The sequence below is a fragment of the Notolepis coatsorum genome, assembly GCF_963971535.1.
Source record: "Notolepis coatsorum genome assembly, chromosome: 6".
Lineage (NCBI taxonomy): Eukaryota > Metazoa > Chordata > Actinopteri > Aulopiformes > Paralepididae > Notolepis > Notolepis coatsorum.
This window is the reverse complement of record NC_140170.1, coordinates 39,604,425-39,619,198: the sequence shown is the minus strand read 5'-3', so window position 1 is coordinate 39,619,198 and position 14,774 is coordinate 39,604,425.

The window sequence follows — 14,774 nt, the reverse complement described above, 5'->3', positions numbered from 1 at the left end:
AACCCACCTCACCCCTGCACACTTTGCTAACCTAGGATGGCTTAGAGTAGACGACAGAGCACAGCAACTTGCAATGGGCCTGGTCTACAAGATACACTACACGACCAAGGTACCCATGTACATGTCAAAATACTTCCCAAAGGTCAGTGAATACCACGATCACAACACCAGAGGGAGCTCCACAAATCATGTAAAACCCAGATTCGGCTCAAACAAGGGACTAAACACGTTTCGCAATTATGCCACAACAATGTGGAACGCCCTACCCAAAGCTGTAAAGGAATGTGAATCACTACCCACCTTCAAAAACACTCTCAAAGAACACCTACGGGAGACTGCAATTCAAAACTGGCCCCTACAAATGTCCTAACCCAGTTGTACAATAAAGACCAAGCATGGCTTTGTCAGTATTCCAATGTACAGCCCCACCCAACCCGACCCACCTACCCAACCTCCTCCAATGTACAGTTTCTATGTCAAATGTATGTCAGTATTCCAATGTACAGTGTCCCCCCCCCCCTACCCACCCCCCCCCCACCTCCAATGTACAGCCCCACCCCACCTACCCCAATGCACAGTTTCTATGTCAAATGTATATACACTCTTTTTCTGGATGTCATAAATGTATAGATGTAGCAGTACTGTCTATCTGTATGTCGTGTGTGTCATATGATGAATTGAAAATGGGGGACCCTGATGGAAACAAGACGAAAGTCTTTCTCAGGTCTGCATCCTCTTAACAATTGTATGTATTGAGCTGTACTGTACTGTACCCATTCTGCAATCTGTTAATAAACTTTTCAATCAATCAATCAAGTTAGAAAGATATTCACAGATTCGAATTTCCGCGGTCAATAATTCTTAAGCGAAATTTTTTAAAACACAAAGGACACCTCTTTCCTATCGTAGTAAGGTAGACAATGAGCTACAACCTTATTTTCACCTAAACGAGCCGTCCTCGGAGCTGTACAATTAATAATATTGATCTCTATGTGCAGTCGGCTGTGAGGCAAGTAAGCAGCCAGGGACCGTCTAAAAAGTGCAACACCTGAAAGAGACACTACAAAAAGATTCAATAACTTCACTGTCATACAACATGGCCTGATATTAACATTCATGTAACTGCAGCTATGGTTAACAGTTGGTTAATATAGTTATTTTCGTTTACAATTTTATATGCTTATTTTTGCTCATTCTGCATCTTGAGACAGGATAGATACTGTCTATCCTACAACACATGGACTGAAACCTGCATTTCTCAACCAAAGTCCCTTGCCTACCGTTTTGCTGTGGAAAGGTGAGTGTCCACAACAGCTAGCTAGCTGTTCTACTTGAATACTGAATGTTAATATTGAATCAGACAATATTGAATACTGAATGTTAATATCAGACTATATTGTATGACAGTGAAGTTATTGAATCTTTTTGTAGTCTCTTTTCGGTGTTGCACTTTTTAGAAGGTCCCTGGCTGCGCACATGCCGACTGCACATAGAGATCAATATTATTAATTGTACAGCTCCGAGGCCGGCTCGTTTAGGTGAAAATAAGGTTGTAGCTCATTGTCTACCTTACTACGATAGGAAAGAGGTGTCCTTTGTGTTTATTTCGCTTAAAAAACGAAGGTTCGAACGTCCGTTCAAAGAACCCTGACGAAGTTTGGAATCTCAAAAACAGGCTTCGGGGACAGCCTTACCAAACATATTATTTATATTATTCAAATGGAACTCAAACATGTTTGTGATGTCACAGTATGATGTTGCTTCTTCTTCTTTCTTTTTTGAATTTCCGGCAGTGTAGAAGCATCATGGCGTATTACTGCCCTCCGCAATTCTTTTGATGGGCTCTTCTTCTTCTTCTTTTCCCGCAGTCTACTGGAACCCGTCATCCCCTACCTTGTCCATTGGAGTGCAGCTAATGCTGCTACTTCCTGTCTGAGCCCCCCTCCGCGGGACCCTCCTTGCCCCCTGCGATCTTCTAGAATGTTCTATTATGACATCATCTGTGACTCACAAATGTTCTAGAATGTTTGATTATGACATCATACTGTGACAGTGGCGTCCTTTCACTAAAAGGCAAGGTATGGCGAGCAGGGGTGGGGGGGGGTTTCCCCCCTTGGTGGATTTGTCAAATCAGTTGTGCAATAGTCACTTTTGGTGAGTTGTTTCTATACAATTCAGTTATATGACATTTAGGTATGACACAGGACTACACAAGCATTTTTAGTATAGAAATGTGTCAACAGACTAAAGCAGGGAACCACAATATTTTGCATACGAATTATGCAGAATGTAATATTATAACCGTCTATTACTTTTCTTGCAATTGAGCCAATTTTCCTTAGGTACGGTTTTGAGGTGTGTGTTCAACAGAATGTAGTATCAAAAACACATTCACAAAAAGTATGGGTTACTGAATGCTGAACTGCACTATTATAATCACTAAGCCATTGTAAGACCTTACCTGTGTCCCTGTATCACTTGTCTCTGCTGCCCTTTGATTAAAAAACATCCCTATGTCCATTTTCCTTTTTTTTGGGCATATTTCAGTTAGTCACAGCAAAAGTCACCTAGTAAAAGTGAGATAATTGACTATCAAAACATGCTAGGGCTGTACCAAATAGTTCGAAGCTTCGTTCATAATGTTGACATTCGAATTCTAAATTTTTTTTTTTACATTTTTATTTGCCAAGGTATGGGCGAGTGCCATACCTTGCCATACCAAATGGACGCCCCTGTACTGTGACATCACAAATGTTCTAGAATGTTCTATTATGACATCATACTGTGACAGTGGCTCATGAGGTAGTGCAGTCGCCTGGCAATCCGGAGGTTCCCGGTTAGATTCCCGCTCCTCCCGGGCAGCGTGTCGATGTGTCCTTGAGCAAGACACTTAACCCCTAATTGCTCCCGATGAGCAGGTTGGCACCTTGCATGGTTGCCTCCGCCGTCGGTGTGTGAATGTGTGAGTGAATGGGTAAAATGTGAGTAACAAATTGTAAAGCGCTTTGGATAAAAGCGCTATATAAAAAAGCAGCCATTTACATCACAAATGTTCTAGAATGTTCTATTATGACATACTGTGACATCACAAATGTTCTAGAATGTTCTATTATGACATCATACTGTGACACAAATGTTCTAGAATGTGCTATTATGACATCATACTGTGACATCACAACGGAACATGTTTGAGTTCCAAACCTTCGTTTTTAATTAAAAAATATCCTCAAACTAAATCCTCAATTTGAATAAAGTGATTCAAACTTCGTCAGGGTTTTTCGAACGGGCGTTCGAACCTTCGTTTTTAATTAAAAAAAAATAAATAAAAAAAATAATTCTCTTTTTATAATTTTTTTTTATCCTCAAACTAAATCCTCAATTTGAATAAAGTGATTAATCTGATTAAATTAGTATTTTTTCTTTTATTATTTTGTTAGTGATGTAATCAAAAACAACACTTGGAACAAAAAAACGATAATATACGATTGGTAAACAGTGTCTGATATTATCGGCCTACCGATATCGGCCGATATTGGCATAAAAATGTGATATCGGAAAATATCTATATATATTTATTTGTTGTCAAAGTATGCATAATGTTGTGTTAATTACACGACAAAAGATATGTAATGTTAATTACCTGAAATTATTCCGTTTTTTGGGGGGGGGAAACCCTGCATATATCGGTATCGGTTGATATCGGAAATTAAGAGTTGGACAATATCGGTATATCGGTATCGGTAAAAAAGCCAATATCGAGCATCCCTAGACACTCTGATTAACCAAAACACTTAAAAGAAAACTGGATGAATTATTATAATATGTGGTTGGCACTTTTTTATCGTTGCTATTGTAGATAACTGGCAATTCTAGAGTTAATACATGTAAAAAAAAATGTATTCATTGATAACCCAAAAAAAACATGATCTACTTGAAGAGAGAATGTGTATATCTGTGTTTTAACTTTGTGTACACACTTACCGCCCATAATGGGAGTAGGTATGCGTTACTCATAAATTGTTTCTGCTTGGGGAGAAGTCTTGGTTTTGGGGAGAGTAATACTTAGGGTTTCCAACCTGCTCTACTTCTAGAAACAAAACGGTGAACAAAATGTGTATTTTAGCAGCTTTAGGGGCTACAGGCGTGTAGTTCACCAGTTTGATAAGAATCTATTATTTGGGAAACAGAAAATACTCTGTTACACTTGTGAGTGTAATTTCATAGTTCTCCTAATTTCTCCCAGACACCAAGGTCGGTCGTGAAGTCATGCTCGCTACAAGACTGTTAAAACACTGCAGGCATTCATCATAATCAGGATTCATACGCAGGCTTGATAAAGTAGCTACACCACCAAGGCTGCAGTGTTCCTGCAAGGGGCCCCGTTTGCACTTCTTCAAAAGCATATCTCTTCCGTCTTCCAAATGACCATATAAAGCCCAACCCAATCAGAAATTATCCTCCCAAAACTAAAACGCACCAATGATATGTCTCTATTCGCTATGCTTATAACGTAACACACAATGCTTTTGTTTGCTTTTCGCTCTGGCAAACCTGTGTTCATGTACCGTGATATACGCTCTGCCAAACTGAGAGTCCCTCCATGGATGTAAACCTTCTTTTTCAAATAAACCAACCATTGTGAGTATTCAGAGCCTTATCTCCTTGCTTCATTTGATTACTTGATTCTTGTCTGACCATGTTACTGTTTGCTTTAATGCCGGGCGAGAACCTGTTGTGGTCTGACATTTACACGCGCTCATCAGGCCTATCTTGGGTATATTCTGTATGCCTTAAGCATTCTATGACCAGTCGAAATCCACGACATTCTTTGGTGTCTGAAGTGGGACGCTGACCGGTTTCTGTCCGGTGCCGACAGTCTCTTACCGGGGTCGCACCCCCTCGCATCGCTCTACTACAGCCACGCCAGGACAGTGAGAGAGTCTGAGGGTATTCGTCTAAGAACTACCAGATGTGCCTTTATTCCCTCTGGACGACTGTGTCTATGGTTAGGGTTAGAGTTGTGTCTATGGTTATGGTTAGAGTTAGGGTTAGTTATGTCCATGCAGAGCCACCCGTATCGAGTACTGATCTGATCCACCGCTATTACTGAACAGTTTAGACTTAGACAGTTTGGGGTCATTGGACAAAAGTGTTTGAGATATGATACATTTATCTCCATTAGAGATAAATAATATGGTATCAGGTATCAGATTTTAGCATTGGGGAAATTATCTGATAGCGTGATAATAGACCCATATCTGATGCTGTATTTTAGCCTGATAATAGACTTATATCTGATGCTGTGTTTTAGCCTGATAATAGAATCATACATTTCAGGTCTTCTCGAAAAAGAGATTGTTGATCTCAAGTGACTACCTGGTAAAATAAAGGTTAAATACATCATTTGAACTATTTATCTTCTGGAAATGTATTATAACGTGTTCCCTTTATCACAACTATAATAGTCATATTTGTTTTGAATGCTTAACTAAATAGTTTTTCCCTCCTAGCAATTTGTGTTCATATTATTCTTGTTGATATTATTATTATCTAGAGATTCTACTGCTCCTTGTTGGGCTATGTGTTAAACTTGACTTTGTGTTGAAAAGGGGTGTGTGCATTTAGCCTTCAGTTACTGTTATGTCCAGGAGTCCAGTGCATGTGTGAGTCTTGGTTCTACGATTCAGCCATTTACACCTTAAAGGAAAAGGACGCTTTGTATAAAGCACAGTAATAATACTAATGTCACATGACGGATGTCTTAAATCACTTTAGACGTGTTTATGAATGGGCAGTCTTAGTTGAGACTCCATTATACATGTATTGATTTTCTATGGAGTCTCTTCTGCTGTTAACATCTTCCTGCTAGTGGGCCGCTGCTGTATGTTTGTTTACCTTGATGTTCTTTGGCATTGTGTGCTAAAAATTCTTATTAAGTGGTTTTGCTAATTTAACTATTACTTTGTGTATACAATGTTCTATTAATGAACTGAGGGAGAATAGTGGTGCTGGACTTGAGGGGCTGGAAGCCAAGTTTGTTAAGCTGTCCTCCAATATCCTGATGTATCCACCTGCTGATTTAACAGTTCTTTATCCACCAGTGAGTTACCATCTATCTGGAAGTGAGTTACTCCACTTCATAAAGCGTATTTTATATTGATTATGTATGTGATATATGACTGATTTACACTGAATGTTTCATATTTGTATGTGTATATCTGTGAGGACCCTAGGAAGAATAGTCAACATGTTGATGCTGACTAATGGGGATCCTTGTAAACAAATGGTGTCTGAAAATACTGTGGTTCTCTAGAAGAACGCTGCAACAAGCAGCAATACTGTGGTTCTCTAGAAGAACGCTGCAACAAGCAGCAATACTGTGGTTCTCTAGAACAGTGGTTCTAAAACTGTGGTACGCGTACCACTAGTGGTACTTGGTGAGTTGGTGGTACTGTGCTGGTGGTACTTGAAAACATTTACAAAAAATGTCAGGCCACTGAATGTCAGGCCACTGAACTTAGAAGCAGGCCAGGCCAGTGTTTCTGGTTGCGGCGGCGCGATAGTTAGATAACTTCAGCCCTGATCATAACCATTTATTTTTAGATTTTTTTGTAATGTCAGATAAAAAATGAAATACTCCCACTTTTCTAAAAAGAGTTGGTGTTAAATCTGATATTACAAAAAATCCATCAATCTGTGTTGCTGCTAATCATTGACACATGCCTAGCCTGTAATACCCCCCCCCCCCCCCAGAAAAATTTACTTTGCATTTGATATATTGAAAATATTTAACTTTTTGTGTGTTCTTTAACAATAATTTGTGATGCCATCACACAAATTGGCATTTAAAGGGTAAACATTAAAAAATGTATTGAATGTGTTTTCTTTTCTTTTTTACAATAATTTGTGATGCCCATCACAAACACTGGCATTTAAAGGGTAAACATTCAAAAATTCCTGCACCAGAATGCAGGAAATTAAGTTTTTGTAACAAAATAATTGTGTGTGTGTGTGTGTGTGTGTGTGTGTTTGAGTGAGAGAGAGAGAATGAGAGAGAGAATTAAGTACATTTGCTGAAATACAGTTGTTCTTAATTTTCTCACTTCCTATGTGAGAATGTTAGTTATTATGTTCTCAATGCCCCTTGCATTGTATGAGTTGTGAGGAAGCGTTTGCTAGTTCTAGTGCTATCCCTTTGTACATTGTGGCTGTGTCTGACAAAAGTTAACAATAAATAATGGTATTAGGAATACATTTGCCTCCTGCGTGAACTGTGCATAGCTGAATAGACTGTATTTTAACGCCGGTCATATGGTGGTACTTGGAGAGCCAGCTACATTCTCAGGTGGTACTTGGTGTAAAAAGTTTGAGAACCACTGCTCTAGAAGAACGCTGCAACAAGCAGCAATACTGTGGTTCTCTAGAACAGTGGTTCTCAACTGGTCTAGCCTCGGGACCCAACATTTTCCTTAGTCATTAAGTCGCGACCCAGATTTTTTAACGACTGAATAAAAAAACAATAATAATAATTTGCAGTAATACACAATCTTTCATGCACTGTTAAAAACATGAAATAAACACAAAAAAGTGCAACTAGGGCTAAAAACCCAATGAAATAAAATAATAATAAATAATATATGCTTCTTAGCAGATTTCTTAGCTTAACATAACATACCTAAGTTTGGGGGAACTAATGGCATAACTGGGGTTACAACAAAAGTGCAACTAGGGCTAAAAAAAAACAATGAAATAAAATAATAATAATAATAATAAATAATTATGCTTCTTAGCAGACTTCTTAGCTTAACATAACAGACCTACAGTAAGTTTGGGGGAACTAATGGGATAACTGGGGTTGCAACAAATGTACAACTAGGGCTAAAAACACAATGAAATAATAATAATAATAATAATAAATAATATATCCTTCTTAGCAGACTTCTTAGCTTAAACATCCCAGGGAACTAATGGGATAACTGCAGATGTTGTTTGCTCCTGACAAGAGTCTCAAAGTCTGGGGTGATGGTAGACAAAGCAACTCTGAGGTCATGCTCAATGTCCAATCTGTTACTCTGCTTTGTCTTCAGCTGGACCAGAGCTGAGAAGCCACTTTCACAAAGATAGCTAGTGCAAAAAAAAATTATATAATATATATATTCTTTTTACGTACTTTTTTTTTTTACACACACACATCCGCGACCCACTCAAAATGGCCCCGCGACCCACTTTTGGGTCCCACCAGTTGAGAAACACTGCTAAAGAACGCTGCAACAAGCAGCAATACTGTGGTTCTCTAGAAGAACGCTGCAACAACCCGAGAGTCGACTGCTACAAACACACCGGCGAACCAACCACCTCCCTATGTTTAGTTTAACAGGAGGCGGTTGTTCCCTTAACACACCAAGAAAAACCTAGAAACAAAGTGTTTCAGTTTTCAAAGGGTTAACCCAGGCCAACAGGTCGACGGGAACAAGTCCGGACCTGGGCCTGGCGGACCGGGACCTACACAGGGATGCCTAGAGGGGTTGACAACAACCACCTCGACAGCCCCCTCCCATCCCTGCCCAGCAGGGGGAGGGAGGAGTGAAACAATGGAGAAGGACCAGGCCCCCTAACACAGCGCAAGGTACAACACAGTATGGACCAAGCACGTCACTTATGGGCAAGTCGTAGTGGCATACATATGACACACACATCCACGACATCAATCCCTGCGAAGCCCGGACCGACCCGGCATTTCCCCCCCGGAAAGTAGCCGACCTGAGCTTGGAGATATTCTCATAACGAACACCAAGCTCACCTCCCTCGCACCGAGTGTTTTTCATCTTGAAAAGCAGGGCGAGCACGGCGACAGAGGGTATCCGTTTGTCCAGAGACCCGGGGAATTGAACCGCAGATTCAGAATCACGGTCCCAGGAAAACAAAGCTACGACTTCACTTGAGGAGGAGCTAATGTTATCGTGGGGCATCAGACTAGAACCCCCTCCACGCTGCTAAGGGGCAGCGAAAAGGATCCTAGCCGTCGCAAAAAACATCACCCACCCAGAGAGGCAGTCAGCCCTCACACGGCCGATCGCCTCCCAAGCAAAGTGTCCAGCTGCAGAGCCGGAGGCAATGCCGGCGGGGATTGCTCAGCGACGCGAGCCCCTAATGCGAAGCGCCGGTGGAGGTCAGAATGATCATCATCTTCTAGACCAGGGGTGCCCAACCTTTTTTGAACCAAGATCTACATTTTAATTTACCACCTAGCCGAGAGCTACCAGCCAAAATTTGACCTACTCTCGGCTAGTATTAGTATTAATAGTATTAGTAATACCCATTCAATATGCACATGACAGAACATATTATATGGCATAATAACACTTTGCTTTCATGAAATATTGTAAGCCGTCATTTGAGGCTTTATAAAAGCAGCATAATGAACACAAATCTGTCAGTGCCGAGTCCGACCTCATCTTAAATAACAAACAGCATTGCTTGTTGTAGTTAACAAAGAGAGGCAGAGTTGATTTAAAAAAAATAAAATAATAATATATATATATATATTTTTATAATCACATTTTATTAATCGAGATCTACTTGAAATCAGCCCGCGATCTACCTGTCGATCGCGATCGACTGGTTGGGCACCACTGTTCTAGACACTCCGGTGGCGAAGACATTATCGCTGTATTTCCTCGAAAAATAGTGAGGGAGAAAACAAAGATATGTCAACGCAACGCAATAACGTAACTCCTTTCAAATAACTATTTTGGCACTAAACTAAAGTGGGGTATACAGGCACTTTACGGTGGTGAAAATAGGGAAGGAGCTGTTGATGTGGCCACGACCCCGCTTATGTAGAGGCGCGGATGTGGGTGTGGCCAGGCGGATGGGTGTGTCATGTGGAGAAAAATTATTCATTGTTAGATTGGATAAAGTTCAAGTTTCAAGTTCAAGTTTCAAGTTTCTTTAATAGTTGTCATACAGAAGTACAGAATACTTTCATACAAAATGCTTCTTACTGTTACGCTCCAGAGACTGTGCTAGACAAGATAGTATCAAATAACATAGTATAGCATGTAATTTAGAAGAAGAAAATGAGGTCACAGTGTTCGGTATAGACATATGTACAATGTTCTGAGTTACCATATAATATACAATACTATGCAGTGTACTAATGTACAGTACTATATAGTGCAGAGCAGAAATGGGATGAGGTACAATTTAGGTACAATTTACAGTAAGGTGTACGAGTTGTAGTGCAATCCTTCATCAATAAATATAAAGTGTGGGGAGTGGGTGCTACAGTGTGTTTGTTTAAAGTGAGTGTGTGCGTGTGGATGTGTGTGCTATGTGCGTTTGGTGGTTGTTGTTGTGTAGTGTTCATTGTTCGTTTAGCAGCCTGATGGCCTGGGGATAGAAGCTTCTTCTGAGTCTTTCTGTGCTCGCCTTGAGACTCCGGTATCGCTTGCCTGACCGCAGCAGTTCAAAGAGGCAGTTGTTCGGGTGACTGGAGTCTTTAATGATTCTCTTAGCCTTGCCCTTGCAACACATGAGTATGGAGGGGACTATGGTATTGAATGCCGAGCTGTAGTCGATGAATAGCATTCTCACATAGTTCCCCTGCCTCTTGTCCAGGTGTGATGCTGCTGTGTGCAGCACATGGGCTATGGCGTCCTCCGTGGACCTGTTGGGGCGGTATGCAAATTGCAGGGGGTCCATGTTGATGGGGAGGGAGGAGCAGATGTAGCCCTTTACTAGCTTCTCAAAGCACTTCATGGCTATGGAGGTGAGAGCTACAGGGCGGTAGTCGTTGAGGCAAGCAGGCTTGGATTTTTTGGGTACAGGGATAATAGTGGACTTCTTCAGGCAGGTGGGGATGACAGCCTGTTCTAAGGACAGGTTAAATATGTCAGTGAATACTGGGGCCAGTTGGTCGGCACAGACTTTTAGGACGCGGCCGGGGATGCCGTCCGGACCTGCTGCCTTCCTGATATTCACTTTTTTAAAGGTCCGCCTCACCTCATGCTCTGTTACCCTGAACACTGCGCCTCCATCAGCAGCCGACCCCCCCCCCCCATTGCCGTGGCTTGTGAGCTGGTGTTGTTATTACCAGCATCAAACCTCGCATAGAAGGTATTGAGGTCATTTGCTAAGGAGATGTCACTGTTCAGTTTGAGGGAGGCGCCTTTGTAGTCTGTCATCGTTTTGAGCCCCTGCCACATAGCTCTAGAGTCAGCTTGTTTTATCCCTGTAGCGCCGTTTGGCCTCTGACACTGTCCTCCTTACGTTGTATCGCGCCACCTTGTGGTCATTCATGTTGCCTGCCACTAGGCCGTCGTTGTATGCTTTGGTGCGCTCTCTCAGAGCTTCACGGACGGATTTGTCTACCCAGGGTTTTTGATTTGGGTAAACTCTCATTTTGGTAGTGGGGATTGTTTCTTCCACCAAAGTACAAACATAGTCCAGCACTGTCTCCGTGTAGACATTAATGTTATCTGTGTCGCGGAACACATTCCAGTCTGTGCAGTCAAACGCAGACTGGAGCGTCTCCTCCGTCAAATCCCATTTCTGCACCTCTCGCGAGACTACAGGAGTACTTTTGATTCTCTGTTTGTACATTGGTGAAAGAAAGATGGACGCGTGATCTGATTTACCAAAGCCACTATCAGAATGAGCCTTGTAGCCACCTTTAAATTGCGTGTAACAGTGATCTAGGATGTTACCGCCTCTGGTGTTGCAAGTCACATGCTGATAGAAGTCAGGTAATACCTTTCTCAGATTGGCGCTATTGAAATCACCCAGCACTAAAATGGCGGCGTTAACGTTCGCCGCTTGTATTCTATTTACCTCGTCGTGGAGTCTGGAGAGCGCGACGTTGTTACTGGCTTGCGGTGGAATATACACTCCTACAAGGATGATCGCCGTTAACTCCCTCGGGAGGAAGAAAGGACGACACTTGGTTATATATTCCAGGTCTGGGCAGCAGTGGTTGGATAATTCCTTCACGTTAGTTGGATCGCTCCAATTGTTGTTAAACATGAAGGCAATACCTCCTCCACGTTGTTTACCGGACTCTGCTGTACGATCCTTGCGGTGGATAAAGAAGTGTTCGGCCGGTTGGATTGCGTGGTCTGGAACGTCCGGCGCCAGCCACGTCTCGGTGAAGCAGAGAACGTTGCAGTCTCTGACGTCTCTTTGGTATTGAATCCTTGCTCGGATATCGTCCAATTTATTGTCAATTGATTGTACATTGGCTAGCAATATACTGGGTAATGGCGTTCGGTGGCGTCTGGATCTCAGCCTGTTACGGATCCCAGCTCTCTTCCCACGCCGTCTGGATCCTTTGTTCCTGGGGTCGGGAACAAAGGGATCTGGTCCCATTCTCCGGAGAATCTCCTCAGGCCATTGTTGCGGTTCGGAAAGCTGGTCCAGTGAGTAATCCAAACGGTAAGTTTCCCGTAATCTGATGTCTATAAGTGACTGACGGTCATACACATTAAATGCACCTACTGTTGGTACAGACAAAACTCTTAAAACTATAAATATTAACAAAAGTAAGCACAGTCTCGACGGAGCGAACAGAAAGGCAGCCGGTCGTTGCAGCGCCATTCTCATTCTCATTCAAAGGGATAGTTCCACTAGAGAGCAGAGCGTAAGCTATACGATAATATAACTGGCATAGTGTTAAATGTTTAACTATTTTACAAGTGTTAATTGGAGCTATATAAACCCTGAAAAAGTTCAGGGAGTTAATTCAACACTGGTCTTTTTGCTGTGGGCCGGTCCTTCAATGTGTCACTGCTGCAGTCATTCTAGTCTGTAGTGGCCAGCGTCCTCTTCTATGCTGGGGGGCCCACATCAACTCAAGGGACACCAACAAACTGAACAAGCTGAGCTCTGTGGTGGGAGTCGAGCTGGTCAGGTGATGGAAGAGAGGGGGATGAGAAGGAAGCTGGCTGCTATCCTGGAGAATCCCTCCCCCACCCCCTCTACAAGCTACAAGAGGATAACCAGTAGGATAACATTGATGTGTGCAGTGAGTTTGGTGACACTACACTCTATAAGAGTGAAGATATTTAATGTTTTTTCCTATACAAAATCCCCAGAATTATGAAAAAGCATTTTTTCCAAATCTAAGTGTTGTAGTATAACACTATAATATAAATAGGATACCACTGATGATGTGTGCAGTAATTTTGGTCACACTATACACTGTATGACAGTGAAGTTATTGAATCTTTTTGTAGTGTCTCTTTTCGGTGTTGCACTTTTTAGATGGTCCCTGGCTGCGCACTTGCCTCAAGGCCGACTGCACATATGAATGAATGAAAACTTTATTTAACAGATTGCAGAATGGGTACAATACAGTACGGCTCAATACATACAATTGTTAAGGGGATGCAGACCTGAGAAAGACGTTTGTCTTGTTTCCATCAGGGTCCCCCATTTTCAATTCATATAGACATTTATGACATACACAACATACATGACATTTATGGCATAGGGACATATAGGTATTTAGTACTGATACATTTGTGACATAAACGGTATTCAAATATACAGTACTGTTACCCCTAGATCCTGACAGAGTATATACATATGATGGGGAGGGGACTGTACATTAGGAGGGGGTGGGTGGGTGGGAGAGAAATATACATACGGCGGGGAGGGAATATATACATGCGGTGGGGAGGAGACTGTCTATTAGGAGGTGGTGGGGGTTTTGGGCATTTATGGTGGCCAGTTTCGAATTGCAGCCTCCCGTAGGTGCTCTTTAAGAGTGGTTTTGAATGTGGGTAGTGATTCACATTCCTTTACAGCTTTGGGTAGGGCGTTCCACATTGTTGTGGCATAATTGCGAAACGTGTTTAGTCGCTTGTTTGAGCCGAATCTGGGTTTTACATGATTTGTTGAGCTTCCTCTGGTGTAGTGGTTGTGGTATTCACTGACCTTTGGAAGTATTTTGACATGTACATGGGTACCCCGGTCGTATAGTGTATCTTGTAGACCAGACCCATTGCAAGTTGCTGTACTCTGTCGTCTACTCTAAGCCATCCTAGGTTGTCAAAGTGGGCAGGGGTGAGGTGGGTTCTGGGGTTCAGGTCAAGTAGTAGTCTGACCAGTTTGTTTTGTGATGTTTGTAATTTTGTTTTAAGCGCCTTTGAGGTGCTTTGGTACCATGAGGTGCACGCATAGTCGTAGTACCCTTGAATGAGTGCTCCTGCCAGAGTCTTCAGGGTATTCTTGTTTACCAGAGAGGAGATCCGGTACAAGAATCTAGTTCGTTGGTTGACTTTTTTTATTACATTGGATGCCATTTTGTCACAGGAAAGATTTGCCTCTAGGATGGAACCCAGGTAGGTAATTTCGTCTTTCCTTGTGACAATATTGTCACCCACTGTAACTGAGAAGCCGTCGGTCTTGCTGAGTTTGTTATTTGAACCGAAGAGAATGGACTCTGTTTTGGCCATGTGTAATGATAGTTTGTTATCAGCGAGCCATATGCAGATTTTGCCTAGTTCTGTGCTGAGGGTTTTTTCAACCTGCAACTTGTTCTTGTCAGAGACCAGCAGGGCTGAGTCGTCCGCAAACAGGAACAGGTTGCAGTCACAGGCTGACGACATGTCATTTGCATAAATTAGGAAGAGTAGCGGTCCTAGTATGCTTCCTTGTGGAACACCACAGCTCACTGTGAGGGGGGGGGATAGAGTACCGTTTACCTCTACCATCTGTTCTCTCCCCTCCAGGTAGGATTGCATCCAGCTCACTGATAAGCTATCAAAACCAAT